This window comes from Chlorocebus sabaeus, chromosome 7, assembly GCF_047675955.1.
Source record: "Chlorocebus sabaeus isolate Y175 chromosome 7, mChlSab1.0.hap1, whole genome shotgun sequence".
NCBI lineage: Eukaryota > Metazoa > Chordata > Mammalia > Primates > Cercopithecidae > Chlorocebus > Chlorocebus sabaeus.
This window is the reverse complement of record NC_132910.1, coordinates 13,416,632-13,435,479: the sequence shown is the minus strand read 5'-3', so window position 1 is coordinate 13,435,479 and position 18,848 is coordinate 13,416,632. Positions and strand designations below refer to the sequence as shown.

Below are 18,848 nucleotides of genomic sequence, written 5' to 3'. Positions count from 1 at the left end.
GAATAAATCCTTAAACGACTATAATTAATGTATTCAGACAAATAGGAAAAGTTATTTTATTCATAAGACAATAATAAGATGTTCTCTTTAAAAAAGAAATATTCTGGAAATTAAAAGTTCTTGGAAATCGCATGTATAATAGTAGAAATAAAAACTCAGTAGAAGAGTTCGAAGATAAAGTTAAGAAAATCTTCTGAAAGTAGAAAGCAAAAATACGTAGAGCTCTGCTTTGGCAGCATATATATTAAATTCGAATGCTACAGAGAAGATTAGCATAGCCCATTGCAAGGATGACACACAAATTCATAAAGCATTCCTTTAAAAAAAAAAAACAGAAAATAACAAGTGTTGGAAAAATTGTGGGGAAGCTGGAACCTTTGTGCACTGTGGGTAGGAATGTAAAAGAGTGCAACCACTATAGAAAACAGTATGGCAGTTCCTCAATAAATTAAACATAATTACTATATGATCTGGCAATTCCACTTTTGGGTATATTCTCAAAAGAATTGAAAGCAGAGACTCAAATAGATATTTGTACACCCATGTTCATAGTAGCTTTATTCACAATAGTCAAAAGGTAGAAGTAACCCAAATTTCCACTCACAGATGGATAAACAAAATGTGACATATACATAAAATGGAATTTATTCAGCCTTAAAAAGGAAATCCTCACACAGGCTACAACATGGATAAACCTCAAAGACATTATACCAAGTGAAATAAGCCAGTCACAAAAAGACTAATGTATGATTCCACTTATATGAGGTACCTGGAGTAGTTAAATACACAGAGACAGAAAGTATAACGGTGGCTACCAGGGGCTGGGAGCAGGGTTTAGTGAGGAGTCATTGCTTAGTAGTTACAGAGTTTCAGTTTGGGATGATGAAAACATTGAGATGGATAGTGGTGATGGTTGCATGACAATGTAAATGTGCTTAATTCCACAGAGTTATACACTTAAAATGGTAAATCTTATGTATATTTCACCACAATAAAAAATACTGGCACTAACTTAAGTGATATAGAGGCAAACATTAAAAGAAATAACTCAGAGTTGGAAGTGGTTTCTTCCAAGGATGGGAAAATGTCAGAGGAAGGGCTACTGTTTTTCAAAGAAGCTTTGTAAAACTATTTATCTCTTTAAATTATGTACATGTAAAACTGTGGTAACAATTTTACAAATAACACTAATAATGAACTTGAAGACTGAGCGTAATGAACAAATAACACTGATGAACTTGAAGGCTGAGCGTGACGGCTCATGCCTGTAATCCCAGCACTTTGGGAGGCCAAGGTGGGTGGATTGCTTGAGCCCAGGAGTTTGAGACCAGCCTGGGCAATGTAGCAAAATCCTGTCTCTACAAAAAACATAAAAATTAGCCGGGTGTGGTGGCATGCACCTATAGTCCCAACTACTAGGGAGGCTGAAGTGAGAGGATCACCTGAGTGTGAAGAGGTTGAGCCTGCAGTGAGCAGTGGTGGTGCCACTGCACTCCAGACTGAGCAACACAGAGAGACCCTGTCTCAAAAATAAATAAATAAAATAAACTTGAGATATTTTTAATTCCTTCAATTTCATGGAGAGAGGAGGACCTTTGACCAAAGTAATCTAAAACAGCAAGTGGCAGAATAAAGACTTGAACCAATATGTTCTAAATCAAAGTTCAGCATCTTACCACCACAATACATTGTAGTCTACGATAGCATCTTCCTTAGTACCCTAAAATAAACTTTTCTGGGTGTCCTGCCTTAAACCTTCTTAAATTACGTTTCTTAATGTTTTATAAAATGCCTAATAATACTGCAGATTTTTCCATTTTTACCTAGCATTATTCATTAATGCCTAATGACATATTTTCTAATCCAAATACGCTTTTGAAATAATATACTTTTCCTGACTTTTTTCTCTATCTTTGTACTTGAAATTGAATAGGATTTTGGGGTCCTATGTTTAGTGTTGCTCCTTAAATAGTTGGAGAGACTTTGCTATTGCTGAATAAGATACTGTTGTTTATTTCTTTTCTTCTCTTCTTTTTTTTTTTTTTTTTTTTTTTTTTTTTTTTTTTTTTTTTTTTGAGACAGACTCTCGCTCTGTTGCCCAGGCTGGAATGCAATGGCATGGTCTTGGCTCACTGCAACCTCTGCCTCCCAGGTTCAAGCGATTCTCCTGCCTCAGCCTCCTGAGTAGCTGAGATTACAGGTGCATGCCATCACGCCTGGCTAATTTTTGTGTTTTTAGCAGAGATGGGGTTTCACCATGTTGGTCAGGCTGGTCTCAAACTCCTGACCTTGTGATACACCCGCCTCGGCCTCCCAATGTCCTTTATTTCTTTTTTCTTTTCTTTTTCTTTCTCTTTTTTTTTTTTTTTTTGGAGACAGAGTCTCCCTTTGTCACCCAGGCTGGAGTGCAGCGGCACCATCTGGGTTCACTGCAACATCCGCCTCCTGGGTTCAAGCAATTCTCCTGCCTCCTGAGTAGCTGGAATTACAGGCGTGCACCACCATGCCCAGCTAATTTTTGTATTTTTAGTGGAGATGGGGTTTCACCATGTTGGCCAGGCTGGTCTCAAACTCCTGACCTCAAATGATCTGCCTACCTTGGCCTCCCAAAGTGCTAGAATTGCAAGCATGAGCCACCATGCCTGGTCAGGCCTTTATTTCTTGGGTGGGATATTGTATACTAAGTCCAAAGAGTTACCCATGGTCACCTTTAAGGCAACAAAAAGCATTGCCAGTTCAATTAAACTCAAGTCACTAGTCTAATATTAATTTTAATGTTAATTTTTTCCATTAGAAATGTGATATCATTATAAAGAGCATTTAGACTAAGGAATGACATATAATTGACCATGCTTCAGACTTTACAATGAAGCCCTTATGTGCACATCGCTTCCAACAGTACTCCATTAGTTATCAGTTGAACATATACTAATGGACATCTATGAAATATTTTTTAAAGAACTGTGAGGACCTGTCATAAGCATATCCTCCAACACCGATGAAGTGCCTTTTCCCAGAATAATGTGCTTGATAAGTTATCAATGTGAAAACTCTAAATAAGATCTATTATGCTTTTAAGATATCATTCCTTATCAAAATAGTGTCGATTACTGTGTATGGTTTCTCGTCTTATGTGACTGTTTCAGCAGGGTTGTGTGCTTCTTGAGGGCAAGGTAGTACAGGACTACACACATAATAAGTGATCTTTAAGCATTTGTAATAAGTAAAGAATCAGAGCAAGGAATCATGGAAAGTTACAGCTGAAATGGGGCTTAGGGATCCATGGCCTACCTACCTCTTTTCACAGTAAAGGAAATACTAATTGATATTTGAATATATATTTATGTGGGATATTTCATATGCATTTACTCACAACAGCCCCTCTAAATAAGTACTGTTATTACCCCCTATTAAAGATATTAAAAAGAAGATCAGAGAGGTCAAGTAACGTACTCAAGGTCGCATAGCTGGTCAGTGCTTACACTTGGACTGTAGCCAAGGTGATTGAAGTCCAGAGCCTGTGCTTTGCTAAAGTTTAGAGATAGATGTTAGCTCATTTACATGTGATCATATGGCTGGCTGCTAACAGAGGCAGGCCTAGAATTCAGATTGGTTGGTTGCCCAGAGCAAAAGCTTATCTTGGGAACCACTGATGCATATTTTAAGTTAAAAATAAGTTTCTGTCTAGGGATGCTCTTGGCTATAATTTCTCATTTTTATATAGCAAAATTTGAAAAGACTACATGTAAATTACTCCTGCAAAATTGTCTCTCTGAAACACATATCTCAGAGCTGAAAAAAGTTAGCATTGATTCGCTTCCATTTCTTAAAAAAGGAAACTGGCTCAGAGAGATGAAGAGACAAATCCGAGACCATCCCACAGCTAAGGGAAGGTGGGCAACTGGGACCAGGTCCCTTGCTTCCTGGGGCAGAGCTGCCTCCCCCGCATTCTGGTTCCATGTGTCAACAGAGTCTTCTATTCCCCGTGCTCTATAAATCCATATTCCAGATATATCCTTCTGGAACTTTCCATTTCCCTAATTACTTTCATCACATTTCCAATCTCTGGTTTACTCCTTAGCTATTACTGTCTATAATATCAGACTCAATTTATGCACATCCTCAGATTAGCTCTTGCCATCTGCCCCCTGCCATTTGCTCAGTAGAAAGCCCTGGCCACTGCCACCATTGCCTCTCCACCCAACACTGCAGGATATCTGGTCATTCCATGGGGGGAGGCCAGAGGCTGCGTGGCCTCCCTTGGGCCCCACATGGGAGCAGCTGTAACTGCTCCAGCATCAAATTCAGCTTACTGACTCTCTGAGGCCCTGTGCTGTGCAGCATGGGATGTGGATTTCCCATCAGCTATCCCAAGCAGTCAAATCACATGACAAAAATGGGGCAAACTTTGACCAATGAGAGACATAACACATGAAGAAACCAACAGACAAGTTTATTTCATTTCATTTCTTTCCCATGACTTTTCCATGGACACCTTCAAGGCATAATGGTTTCATGTAGCCTATCGGGAGACATCCTTGTAATCAAAATATTAGCTGCATTTTCTTTTGAAGCTTTTTCCAGTGCAGTAATGTTCTACAACTCTCTCTGTATGGCCCCTCACTCTTGCTACCCTGGGGTTGCACTCCCCAGTAAAACAGTGGCAAGAACACTTTACCCTATGCCTATCACAAAAGCTTCATAGCAATGAGCGAGTTTTGGAGGAATAAAACTCAAATTAAAAATATCTTTGGCTGGCCACAGTGGCTCATGACTATAATCTCAGCACTTTGGGAAGCCAAGGCAGGCGGATCACTTGAGGTCAGGAGTTCAAGAACAGCCTGGCCAACATGGTGAAACCCCGTCTCAACTAAAAACACAAAAATTAACTGGAAGTGGTGGTGGGCACCTATAATCCCAGTTACTTGGGTGGCTTAGGCAACAAAATCGCTTGAACCCAGGAGGCGGAGGTTACAGTGAGCCAAGATCACACCACTGCACTCCAGCCTGGGTAACAAAGCAAGACTCTCTCTCTAAAAAAAAAAAAAAAAAAAAAAAAATTCTTTCACAAATTCATTTGGCAGTTGTGGTGGGTGAGCATTCTTTTCTGAGATCTCCTGAGTCCTGGCAAGGACGAGAAGGGACATACAGAGGTTGGCAAGGAAGAGGTCAAGGGAACTGTAATACTCATCATGGATCTTCATTTCTTTCCTCCACTTTCAAACACTTCAGCTCTCAGCAGATTATTTTTGAACCTAGGAGAGGAGGTCCTCAAGTGAGGAGAGGTCATGGATGTGTATATTCTTCTAGGATATCTAGAATATCTAGGCAATTAACTTAGAGTGTGGAATCTTTGGGTTGCTGTTAAATTCAATGCTGAGGGCCAGGTGCTCCTTCCCCTTTGAAAGTGAGGTGTTGCTACCCACTCTGACTCTGGAGGAGGGAAGAAGTTTCACTGATGGGAAGGAAAAAAGCCTTTGGAAAGGAGCTGGCAGCCCTGGAAGTTGAGCCAGCAGCAGATGGCTCTGAGTGTCCAGCTATGGAGGGGACCTGGGCAGGACTCAGGCAACCAGGCATCTGGTATGGGCACCTGTGCTCAGGTTATAACTGCTACTACCTACTGAGCATTTTCTACGGTAAGCACTACTTTAAATGCTTTGCAAAAGTTAACTTATGTGATCTTTGCCATAAACTGTAAGATAGGTAATATTATTATCTATACTTTATAACTAGGGAAGCTAAGACAAGGTAGCACAGGAAGGTTCAGTAACTTACCCAAGCTCACTCAGCTTGAAAGGGGCAAAGCCAGGATTCAAATCCAGTCAAACTGACTCCAGAATCTACTCTCTTAGCTATTGTGGCACTGTAATACTGTCAGGGAAGCTGCAAAAACCCCAGCCCATGGAGAGGACAGAGCAAAACCTTCTTCTGTGGTCCTTCCTAAGCTATTGTCTCTCGGCTTCAAACACATCCTATACTCGGCTTTGTGATGCTGTTGCTAGGGCTCTGCCAACCACATTTCAGCTTTGTCAACTGGCTTGTCTTTAGCCTTGCCAATGGGGGCTCCATGGGAGACTTGCAAGGCTGGAAGAGGAAGAAGGGGCCTGTCTCCTTCCTGTGGGCTTCTTGTTCCTCTCTGTCTTCCTGCTCCAGTAAGCAATATTTCAGTAATTCTTCTCCACCCTGCAGGAGCCCTGCCTTCCTGCAGCAGCAGCTAAATCCAGTTTACAGTTTTTCCAGCATTTATAGAACCACCTTCATCACATTCTCTTCAGAAACGTCCAGCACTAACTGGCTGGAGGTCCCTCCTTAGAGGTTAGGGTCCCAGTCGCCAGGCCCCCTCCTCTGAACTCAGAAACGCTAGTTCAGCTGAACAGATCTCCTCCTCAGAGACCTGAGTTTCAACTCCATGGGGCCCTTATTCTAAATTTGTAAGTTTTCATCATTTCAACCTCTTTTCTTTGTTTCCTCCGTGCTAGGAGTGGTAGAGTCACTTCCTGCTGTTGCCACCTCCATGATACAGAGTTCTTCTTTTGTCTTTTACCTAGTCAACAATTATTCACATGAAATTTTCTAAGTCAAAATAACTGTTGTGTTTTCTCCTTCTTGACTAGACCCTAGCAAATATACCATCTTATGGTTAATCCTGGCACTTGAATTTGCATCAGAGTTTAATAATTTATCAATAGCTCGTGACATATTGCCAAAGCTGGGGGAAGGTATGTGTGGAATAAACCCAGCCAGTAAAAATTCTGGGAAAACAAACAGATTCAGATCAATTTACAATGTGACATCCTCAAGAAAATAATGCTAAATTCCTCACACCTGCCAATATTTCATCTTATGCAACAATGATATTCTGTCTTCACCTTTTATTAAATCAATACTGGAGACAGATTCAAGTATCTGTTGTCAATAAAGGTCACGATAGTCTTATGGAAATGGAGAGGATTTCAAAAACGTATATATAACAGAGAGCAAGATCTTGCCCTGTGACAGACTTCTCAATGACATCTTTATCTTCCTACCACATAGGAATCACTCAGCTAGGCTAGCTATTTTTGTAACAATGGGTAGTGGGAAATACTCTGGAGTGGTAACAAAGTACTTGGGTTCTAATCCCAGCTATGCCATTTCATATTAACTTGGTGCTTGGCCCTTGGGAAAAGCACTAACTTCCCTGAACCTCAGTTTCTTTATTTCAAATGGAGTTATTAATACTACTTACTCAGCCTCCTTTATAGGCTTACTCAATTCGCTAAATATTTATTCATCATCCATAGGCAAGATGTGTGGTAGGTATCCGAGGATTTCGACAGAAAAGTGAAATACGAGTCAGGCATGGTGGCTCATGCCAGTAATAATCCTAGCACTTTGGGAGGCTGAGGAGGGCAAATCACTCTCAAGTGATCAAGCCAGGAGTTCGAGACTAGCCTAAACATGGCAAAACCCCTTCTCTACTAAAAATACAAAAAATTAGCCGAGCATGGTAGTGCGTGCCTGTAATCCCAGCTACTCAGGAGGCTGAGGCACAAGAATCGCTTGAACCCCAGAGGCAGAGGTTGCAGTGAGCCAAGATGGTGCCACTGCATTCCAGCCTGGGCAACAGAGCAAGACTGTCTGAAACAAAAGAAAAAAAAAGAAAGAAAGAAAAGTAAAATACAGCCCCTGCCCTAAAGAAGTTTACAATTCAGTATTTCTTCATGCTTTCAACAGTTATGAAACACTATCTGTCAGGCACTGTGCTAGGAGCTGAGGATACAGTGATGTCTAAAGTATGATTCCTTTATTCAAAGAGATTACAGTCTGTACAGCGATAAGACAGCAGTGCAGATAACTAGGACAGGAGGCAGAGTGTACAATAGGGAGATGAAACTAATGAGTTAAAGAAACAGAGGACGTGCACCGAGTTGAGAGGGTCAGGAGAGGCTTTGTAGATCTGGTGTCATTTGAACTGACTATGGACAAAAACTTAATGAAGGAAAGACAAAGGGAGTAATTAAAAAACCTTAGAGGCCAGGCATGGTGGCTCATATGTGTAATCCTAGTGCTTTGCGAGGCTGAGGTGGGAGGATCACTTGAGGCCAGGAGTTCAAGATGAGCCTGGGCAACATTGCAAGACCCTTTCTCTATAATTTTTTTTTTAATTAGCCAGGCATGGTGGCATGCATCTTTGTAGTCCTAGCTATTCAGAAGTCTGAGGCAGGAGGATCACTTGAGCCCAGGAGTTTGAGGTTATGGTGGGCCAAGATTGTGCCACTGTATTCCAGCTTGGGCAACAGAGCAAGACTCCATCTAAAAAAAAAAAAAATCCTGAAGTGGAGTGGAGTTACTGGAAATTAGAAAGAAGAAATGAATATAAGTGATACTAGATGAACAGTGCTCAAAAATCCATATGGGGCAATTATAATAACAAATGAGTTACTGTTGAGGATATAGTAATGGGTAAGGCAGATGTGGTCGGTTTTCAACAAGCTTTTGATTAGTTGAGGCTACAAAAAAGTTTTAGTTTCCTTAGTATGGTCTGTTTTAAAATATAGTGTATTGATAGAAAATTTGAAGTTCCATAAGGCCAACAGATCGGGAGTCTATTGCCAGTGAAAAGATGGCTTCATTTTACTCACAAATCCCAGGAGGAAGGGGCACACCATGTCACACAATGGAGTCAGGGGAGACACAGGGAAGCACCAGGGTTGGTCAGGAGGTAGAGGGAGGGGGAAATTGTGGGCAACCGCTTTTATTACGGTTTCCACAGTCAGGAACAGATGACACAGGGTTACCAGGTTTAGGATTGGCTAGTTTGAACAATTTCAGCGGGCTCTGGAGCATAGCGACTGGCCTAATTGTCTAGCACTTGGCTCTGGGGTGATTGGGGCAGATGGCCAGGAGTATGAGATAAAGAAGGTGGAGGGGTATGGGGTCTGGATTGGTTGGTTTGCAGCTGAAAGTTATACTCACAGGTGAGGTTTTTACTATCTCTAGAAATTAACTAACTCTGGGAGGGGACATCCCTTCAGGGTCAGCAAGGCCCCAGATATCAAAGCATCAGATTACAGAAAATAGATAGTTAACACAGCCTCCTTAAAATAGGGGAGCATATTCAACTTTGCATCCCTAGCATCCACCATAATACTTTGCACATAAGGAAAGTACACAGTGTTTGTTGGATGATCAGATTGATAAATCCCCTCCTTGACTCTTTAACTCTGTTAGAGCTTGACAACTCTGACACATCCTTCAGTTCTCAGCCAGATGGTCACTTTTTTAGGGAGACCCTTTCTAATTCCTTAGACAAAGCAAATTATCACTGTGGTGGACACGTCGATGCACTCCCTTCAGTGAAGGAGGGCTGACAGATAGCCTTCAGTAGGTTACGCATGAAAGCTAAGGAAGCAATCCTTTTAAAAATTAAAGGTACTTTTAAAACAGAAAATGAAAGGTGAATAAGTGGTTATTTCCTTTGTGGCAAGGCTACTTTATATCATAATTAGTATTCTTTCAACTTCAAGAGACAGAAATCCAACCTAAACTTACTTAAGAAAAAGAAAAAGAATGTACTGGTTTATATGACTGGAGAGCTATCTTCAGGCATGGCTGGATCCAAGGAGTCAAATGACGACATCAGAATTCTCTCTATCCTCATTTATCTCACATCTATTTCTCTTTCTGTGCATGACCTCATCTTTTTCTTTTTTTAACTGAAAATAGCCTCCCTCTCTGTCAGTGGGGACAATGGTATCAAGCAGCTTCTGTTTACCTTATACTTACAGCTCCCAATCCAGTAAGAAGATAAAGATCATCATTTTTTTCACAGAACCTGTATAAAATTTCAGAGGACATTTATATCAGTCAGGATCCATTCTGGACACAGAAACCACACTGGTTATCTGAACAGGAAAAATTTAACAAAACAAATTTTAACCAGAGCAGTAGAAGGTGGTTCAGTAAAAGTTAACATCCCCTGCAACTTTTTAAAATAAATGACCAAAACAGCACACACACACAAGGATGCTATTGAGTCCAGAAATAGCAGGTACAAAAGAGCAGCTACTAATTGTAGGCTCAGGATGAATTAACAATAAAGGAACCAAGGACTAAAGGAGCCCTCCCCTGTTGAAGGATGAGGCTGAGACCTCTTTGAAAATGATGTGGCTAATGCAGGAACAAGAAGCCTGCTGGTGGTAAGTCAATTTGCCATAGGGCACAGACCACAGCCAGCCTAGAGAAGCAGCTTGCAATTGAAAGAGGGTGTGGATAGGCTGCAACTGGTCTGTTGAAGCAGCCCACTGCTGCCTGAGGGTGTGGCTGAGCATAGCTACTGAAAAGTAGCTGCAGATGGGGAGCACATTGCCTAAGGATACAACTAGAGCTCCCTGGTGCAGCCCCTGGGCTCCCACCCTAATTAATAAGAACAATAATGATAAGTTATGTATTTAATATGCAGCATATTGTATACATACATATAATAATAATGTAGGACCAGGACCTGGAAGGGAAGATTCTTCTGCTGCTATTGCCTTGCAGGGACACTACATTGTTCTCGATTGGTGCAGTTTAACATTCCACTAACAAGCATACGAGAAATGTTTACAGGGCTCAGTTCCAAGATCCCAAAGCAAGGAAAAGAAGGATGGGTTTGAAGCTGGGAGACGGTAAGTTAGGCACAATCCTGCTTGGGTCATATGCACAGCCCTGAACCAATCACTGTGACTAGGGGAAGGAGGACTCTGAGTAACAAAATCCAGGCCAGATTCATGAGTAAGCAAGGGGCAGGAGGAACAGCTCCACCTTTACACGTGGAATGGCTTCTTCATAGAAAAGATGGATTCTTGGCCAGGTGCGGTGGCTCACGCCTGTAATCCCAGCACTTTGGGGGGCCGAGGAGGGCAGACCACGAGGTCAGGAGTTCAAGACCAGCCTGGCCAATATGGTGAAACCCTGTCTCTACTAAAAATACAAAAATTAGCCGGGCATGGTGACATGCACCAGTAGGCCCAGTTACTTGGGAGGTTGAGGCAGAAGAATCACTTGAACCCAGGAGGCAGAGGTTGCAGTGAGCCAAGATCATACCATTGCACTCCAGCCTGGGCAACAAAGCAAGACTCTATGTCAAAAAGAAAAAAAAGAAAAGAAAAGAAAATTGTACCTTTATTTAATGATTAAAATGTCCAGATAAATATGTGTACAGTTTTTTTGGCAACCTTTTTTCTTTTCGTCAATGTTTAAGTTCAAGGGTACATGTGCAGGTTGTGCAGGTTTGTTACATAGGTAAACATGCGTCATGGTGGTCTGCTGCACAGATCATCCCATCACCTAGGTAATAAGCCAAGCACCTATTAGTTATTCTTCCAGATGCGCCGCCCAACCCCCAACCTCCAAAAGGCCCCAGTGTGTGTTGTTTCCCTCCATGTGTCCATGTATTCTCATCATTCTGCTCCCACTTATAAGTGAGAACATGCAGTGTTTGATTTTCTGTTCCTGTGTTAGTTTGCTGAAGATAATGGCTTCCGGCTACATCCATGTCCCTGCAAAGAACATGATCTTGTTCCTTTTTATGGATGCATAGTATTCCATGGTGTATATGTACCATATTTTCTTTATCCAGTCTATCATTGATGGGCATTTAGGTTGATTCCATGTCTTTACTACTGTGAATAGTGCTGCAGTGAACATACACGTGCATGTATCTTTATAATAGAATGATTTATATCTTTCTGGGTATATACCCAGTAATGGAATTGCTGGGTCTAATGGTATTTCTCCCTTTAGGTCTTTGAGGAATCACCACACTGTCTTCCACAATGGTTGAACTAATTTACACTCCAACCAACAGTGTAAAAGCATTCCTTTTTCTCCACAACCTCACCACCATCTGTTGTTTTTTAACTTTTTACTAATAGCCATTCTGACTGGTGTGAGATGGTATCTCATTGTGGTTTTGATTTGCATTTCTCTAATGATCAGTGATATTGAACTTTTTCACGTCTGTTGGCAGCATGTATGCCTTCTTTTGAGAAGTGTCTGCTCATGTCCTTTGCCCACTCTTTAATGGGGTTGTTTGTTTTTTTCTTGTAAATTTGTTTAAATTCCTTGTAGATTCTGGATATTTGACCTTTTCAGATGAATAGATTACAAAAATTTTCTCCCATTCTGTAGGTTGTCTCTGATGACAGTTTCTTTTACTGTGCAGGAGCTCTTAAGTTTAATTAGATCCAGTTTGTCAGTTTTTGCTTATGTTGCAATTGCTCTTGGTGTTTTCATCATGAAATCTTTGCCCAATGTGTACAATTTTTTTGAGACGGAGTCTTGCTCTGTCGCTTAGGCTGGAATGCAGTGGCTCGACCTCTGCTCACTGCAAGCTCCACCTCCCGGGTTCATGCCATTCTTCTGCCTCAGCCTCCCCAGTAGCTGGGACTACAGGTGCCTGCCACCACGCCCCGCTAATTTTTTATTTTTATTTTTTGTATTTTTAGTAGAGACGGGTTTCACCATGTTAGCCAGGATGGTCTCAATCTCCTGACCTCATGATCTACCCGCCTCAGCCTCCCAAAGTGCTGGGATTACAGGTGTGAGTCACTGCGCCCTGCCAATGTGTACAATTTTTTTTAGCAAAGTTTTTAACCACTACTTATGGTCAAATTGGAACAAACCAGTAGATACAGTAGTTAAGAGCATAAACTATAGCACAACACTGCCTGCATTCAAATCAGCTCTACTAAAATGTGACATTGGACAAGATATAACTGGTAATTTGTGTCTAAGTTTCCTCATATGTAAAGTTTGAACAATAATACCTATTTCATTGGACTGTTTAAAAGATTAAGTAAAATAACGTCTGTAAAGCTCTTAGAACAGTGTCTGGCAAGTAGTTAGCACTATATGACTGTAAGGATCATTATGAATTGGTTGTTATAGCTGTTATTATTATGAATTGGTTATTGTTAGTTGGATATCAAGTAATATAATTTTCACTCCATTTGCTAATTTGAAATCCCCTTATCTCCAAAATTAGGAAAAAACTTATTTTAAAAACATCTAACTGCTATATATATGTTGGCACCCACAAAACAGTACTTTTTTTGTATATCCTATAGGAATAATTTTATTCTTTTCATTACTTTATGATATTGAAGTAGCCTCTTCATAAAAATAAATCATATTTCACAGAACCAAAAAACAAAAAGCTTGTTACTGGTATTATTCTGTAGAATACGGAGGAAAATACAAGTCTTTTCTTTATAAGCTTTATTTAAATATTCATAGACTTGTATGAAAAGACCATCTTCCTGAAAATCTATTTGTGTATATATTTTGTCAGAAGAATGTGGTGTTTTTTTTCGTGAAGTACTTTTAGGATTTCTTTTATTTTTCTCACTTAAAAGGAAACTGCCTCTGTAAAACCAATGTTTTAAAATCACACCAGAACATTCTGAGAAAGAGATGTATTCCAGCTCTGGCTGAGTCAGAGAAACCCCTAATGAGGACTCTGGCACTGACTATGAACCTCTGAGGCCTTCCTACTGTGACACATTCTGCAATATTAGTGATAAACTGATGTCTGAGGTATCAGTCGTCTCAGCAAGTCCTCATCAGTGAATGTTACAACGTCAGGGAAGAGTGGTCACAAAAAGAAGCAACTATATTTCTTTTCCTTTCAGAAATAGGATTGATTCTTTATTAACTCTTACAATAGAGTTGTGGGATTACAAACATCCATAACCAAATGGAAACAAGAGAAAACACCTCACAAAGTATATCCACTTGAAACCCATCCTTGATCATCATAGTGTGCACAAACAGGCACACACATATACACACACTCACATGCATATACACACACTCACAAAACGTTCCTAAACTACAGTCACCAAAGAAGTATGAGATTAAGTAAAACTCAGATGATACAATAATAGAATTTTTATATGTAATAGAAGATTAAATATTTGGATAACAACACTATCCTGATTCCTACAAATAAATTTAAGCAATACAATATAGAACTGGTATTTTCCAATCTGGTATATAATCACACATAAAAAGATATCAAGTTCAAGACTCTATTAATAAAGAAATTTTAGTTACAGCAATTTTTATTACTAAATATTGATTTAATAATAGTTAGCTTTAATTCCTGAGCTTGTGATTTCAATGTTACTTAAGACATTATTACCAAGGGTGGAAGCAATAAATGTGAATCAGAGATGTATTATTTTCCTTGTCAGGCTTTGAGGAGGGCTACCATGTTGCCATAGAAAGCTCTGTTTCCTCAAGACAACCCACAGAGTAGGAGAAAATCTTCACAATCTATACATCTGACAAAGGACTAATATCCAGAATCTACAAGAAACTCAAACAAATCAGCAAGAAAAAAAACAAACAATCCCATCAAAAAGTGGGCTAAGGACATAATTGGACAGTTCTGAAAAGAAGATATACAAATGACCAACAAACGTATGAAAAAATGCTCAACATCACTAATGATCAGAGAAATGCAAATCAAAACCGCAATGTGGTATCACCTTACTCCTGCAAGAATGACCATAATCAAAAAATCAAAAAATAATAGATATTGGTGTGGATATGGTGAAAGGGTAACACACTGCTGGTGTGAGTGTAAACTAGTACAACCACTATGGAAAACAGTGTGGAGATTTCTTAAAGAATTAAAAGTAGAACCACCATTTCATCCAGCAATCCCACTCCTGGGTTTCTACCCAGAGGGAAAGAAGTCATTATACAAAAAAGACTCTTGGCCATGCATGTTTACAGCAACACAATTTGCAATTGCAAAAATATGGAACTAGCCTAAATGTTCATCAATCAATGAGTGGATAAAGAAATAATGGTATATATATACCATGGAATACTACTCAGCCATATAAAGGAATGAAATAATGTCATTCGCAGCAACCTGGATGGAATTGGAGACCGTTATTCTAAGTGAAGTAACTAAGGAATGAGAAACCAAACATCGTATGTTCTCCCTCATAAGTGGGAGCTAAGCTATGATGATGCAAAGGCATAAAAATGAGACAATGGACTTCAGGGACTCAGGGAAATGGTGGGAGGGGAGTGAGGGATAAAAGACTACACATTGGGTACAGTATAGTGTATACTGCTCAGGTGATGGGTGCATCAAAATTTCAAACATCATCACCAAAGAACTTATTCATGTAACCAAACACCACCTGTTCCTCAAAAACCTACTGAAACAAAATAATAGTAATAATAATTTAAAAAGAAAACTCTGTTTTCTCGTAGATAAAATGAGGATGATGATATCTACCGCTTAGCTTTGTTGGAAGATTAAATGGAACAATGTATGTTTCAGAGGCCAACACACACAGCCTGTCATCGATTAGTGCTGGTAAATAGTATTTCTCCTCCTGTCCTAGAGGTCACTCAAGGACTTAGTGATGTGAGGCCATACATAACCGCCTAAGCCAAAAAGGCTTTAGAATGTGGGTCTAAAAAAGACACGGAAGTTGGGGCCCAATCCTTATTTGCATAGTGTTTTCTATTACGTACTTATGCACCCGAAGAGCAGCGCTGAGAAGAACTTTGGTTTAGCAAACTCCCAACAAGGCCAACTCTGTAATTCCAGAAGAGCAATTAACTACCTTAGCTATGAACTCTGTACGAACGTATCATTCGAGTACTTTGTGAATGTGCAAAGGGGATTCCTATTATCATTTGCTCACATGATGATCCTATTACTTATGTACAGGTAGAGGACTTCCAGATTTCTTAAGCAAATAAATAATTCTATGGTTGCAAAAAATGTGAAAATTTTAAAGACCACTTTGGGAAATGATTAATGCAAGATTCCAAAACTGAAAATTAAAAGAAAAATTATTCTTTATCTCTGAAAACAAAATTAAGGATAAAATAGGTCTGGACTAATTTTAGACTTAAAAATGATAGTTGACTCCTTTAATTGTGGATATTTTAGAACCCAGGCTTCAGTTTCTCAACTAACTTGAAGTTTAATCTATAGATCTTACATGCAAGGAGGTTTTTTCTTCTAAGTAACTAACCTTCCTCTATACCATAAGGGCTACATCCACATAAACTGAGGCCTCCCCAGCCATGCTTCATCACTTAATCAGATGGCGAATTAGCTGAGCCTCACTAGTGCAACAATAGGTATTAAAAAGTCCTTTCTTATAGGAAATACACTTGGGGGACATTGGGGTTCTTAAAATGAGTCTTTCCAGAAACATACCATTTTGCCACCGTTTCCTCTTTATCACCACTGACAATTCTATGAATTTCAGAAAATAAATTTATAGACTAGAATAATCTTTAACTGTGAGGAAAAAATATTTTACAAGCTCTATTAAATATCTTACGGAACATTTTTTGGATATATTTGTCACTTTTCAATGACCTCTTGTTTTGAGGTTAGTTTTCAAAGATCTGATATTGTATTCCTCCTAATTAACAAAGAAATCAAGGTCTCTAAAAATTTTCCTTATTTTCACTTTTGGTGAATTTTCTTTCATACTCCTTTTAAAGCTGAATCCTTTGAATTGTTTAACTTAGGTAATGTTTTGATAGATTGTAGAATTATTTAGAACCTTAAGAAAGACATTTATTAGCATTTTAACATGACTCTTTCACTTTTCCCTTTGACTCTTATGGTTTGGGTCTGTGCCTCCACCAAATCTCATGTAAAGTTGTAATCTCCATGTGTTGAAAGTGGGACCTGGTGGGAGGTAATTGGATCATGGGGGTGGTTTCTAATGATTTAGCACTCTCTCCCTAGTGCTGTATCATGATAGAGTTCTCAAGATACCTGATTGTTTAAAAGTGTGTAGCACCTCCCACTTGTTGTGCTCTCTCTCTCTCTTTCTCTCACCATGTAAGACGTGCCTTGCTTCCCCTTTGGCTTTCACCATGATTGTAAGTTTTGTGAGGCCTCCCCAGCCACACAGAACTGTGAGTCAATTAAACCTCTCTTCTTTGTAAATTACCCTGTCTCAGATAGTTCTTTATAGCACTGTGAAAATGTACTAATACAACTGTCAAACAAATCGATATAAGAATATTCAAACCAATGGCATATAGTTTCTGAACACACTTACTTGATGGCACACATTTCATTTTGGAACAACAAAGTCACTAGGTCAGTTCCTGAACTTCTGATTTCAATGTTACTTAAGACAATACTGGAATACATACACATTCTTTTCTTAAGAACTTAAAGAGAAAGTTGCAGTAGTTTCTCCAGAAGTGCATCTGAGACTCACAACTAAAGACCATTTTTCCTCCATCTGTAAGGATATACCACTACAAAATCGGCTATGCAAAGAATTTCTAAAAATTCATTACAAGATTTTTTGATTTACTTATTTGTTCTTTAGTAAACATTTACAAATAAATTAATAAATGAACACAAGAATGCCCATTATATGTAAGACACTACAGCCCACCTATCTTGGATATGTAGTAAGAGAAAAAGCATGGTTTCTGCCCTCATAAAACTTGTAGTCTAGCAGGTAACAAAACATGATACAAAGAATCATGAAAATCATTATCTAATTACAATTTCAATAACAATATTGTTGATGAGTTGCTGAGTCATATGTTTTTTTCCTCCATATGACGATGAAAACATATAAGACATACCTTTTTTGTTTGTTTGTTTCTCTGTCACCCACACAGGAGTGCAATGGTCTGATCTCAGCTCACTGCGACCTCCACCTCCCAAGTTCAAGCGATTCTCCTGCCTCAGCCTCCCAAGTAGCTGGGACTGCAGGCATGTGCCACCACACCCGGCTAATTTTGTGTATTTTTAGTAGAAACGAGGTTTCACTGTGTTAGCCAGGATGGCCTCGATCTCCTGACCTCATGATCTGCCCACCTCAGCCTCCCAAAGTGCTGGGATTACAGACATTAGCCACTGCGCCAGGCTGGAAATACTTTTTTAAGTGTAAAATCTGAAAAATAATTTCTCCTCAAAAACCTATCTCCCATGATGGGAGGCCATTTACTCATTCCCTAGGTGGAAGTAGAAAGCAGTTGTGTCATATTGACTTCACTTTCCATCTTTCACATTCAACTTTGTGCTACTGCTTACTGATTTTATTATCAGATGTATCTCATATTCATCCTCCTTTCTCCATTTCCATATCCAAACAGAGTACTAGTTGATATGGTTTAGATTTGTGTTCTGACCCAAATCACATGTTGGATTGTAATCCCTAATGAAGGAGGAGGGACCTGGTGGGAAGTGATTGGATCATGGGGGCGGATTTCACCCTTGCTGTTCTCACGATAGTGAGTTCTCATGAGATCTGGTTGTTTAAAAGTGTGTTGTACTTCCTCCTTCTCTCTCTTCCTCCTGCTCCGGTCATGTAAGACTGTGGATCCTTCCTCTTCGCTTTCTGCTATGATTGTAAGTTTCCTGAGGCCTCTGAAACCAAGCTTCCTGTACAGCCTGTGTAACTGTGAATTGATTAAACCTCTTTTCTTTATAAATTACTCAGTCTCAGGTATTTCTTTACAGCAAGGTGAGAATGGACTAATACACTAGTCCTTTGATCATCTTGCTCGAATTGTTTTCATAGATTCCCAGAATCACAGACAAAATAGGAGGATATTAAAGGTTGGAAAAGATCCTAGAGAACATTCTTCAGATGAGGAAATTGAGGCTCAGAAAGGCAAATCTCTCACCCAGTACTTCATAATTCAGCCTAGCTACAGGCATGTCATAGTTTTTCTTTAGAGCAGCCATGGTAGACACTGTTGGTTATCTGCTCATAGCCATTCTCATCCCTTTCTTCTTTGTTAGAAAATCCCACCTCCCATAATAGCAGTCAAAAAAGACAAATACCGTTATGCAT

The 18,848-nt window shown here is 39.6% G+C and overlaps 1 pseudogene; it reads left to right on the top strand.

The window, feature by feature from the left end:
* The first annotated feature begins 224 nt into the window (after positions 1–224).
* Positions 225–321, top strand: LOC119623715 (U6 spliceosomal RNA; annotated as a pseudogene).
* The last annotated feature ends 18,527 nt before the right edge of the window (positions 322–18,848 follow it).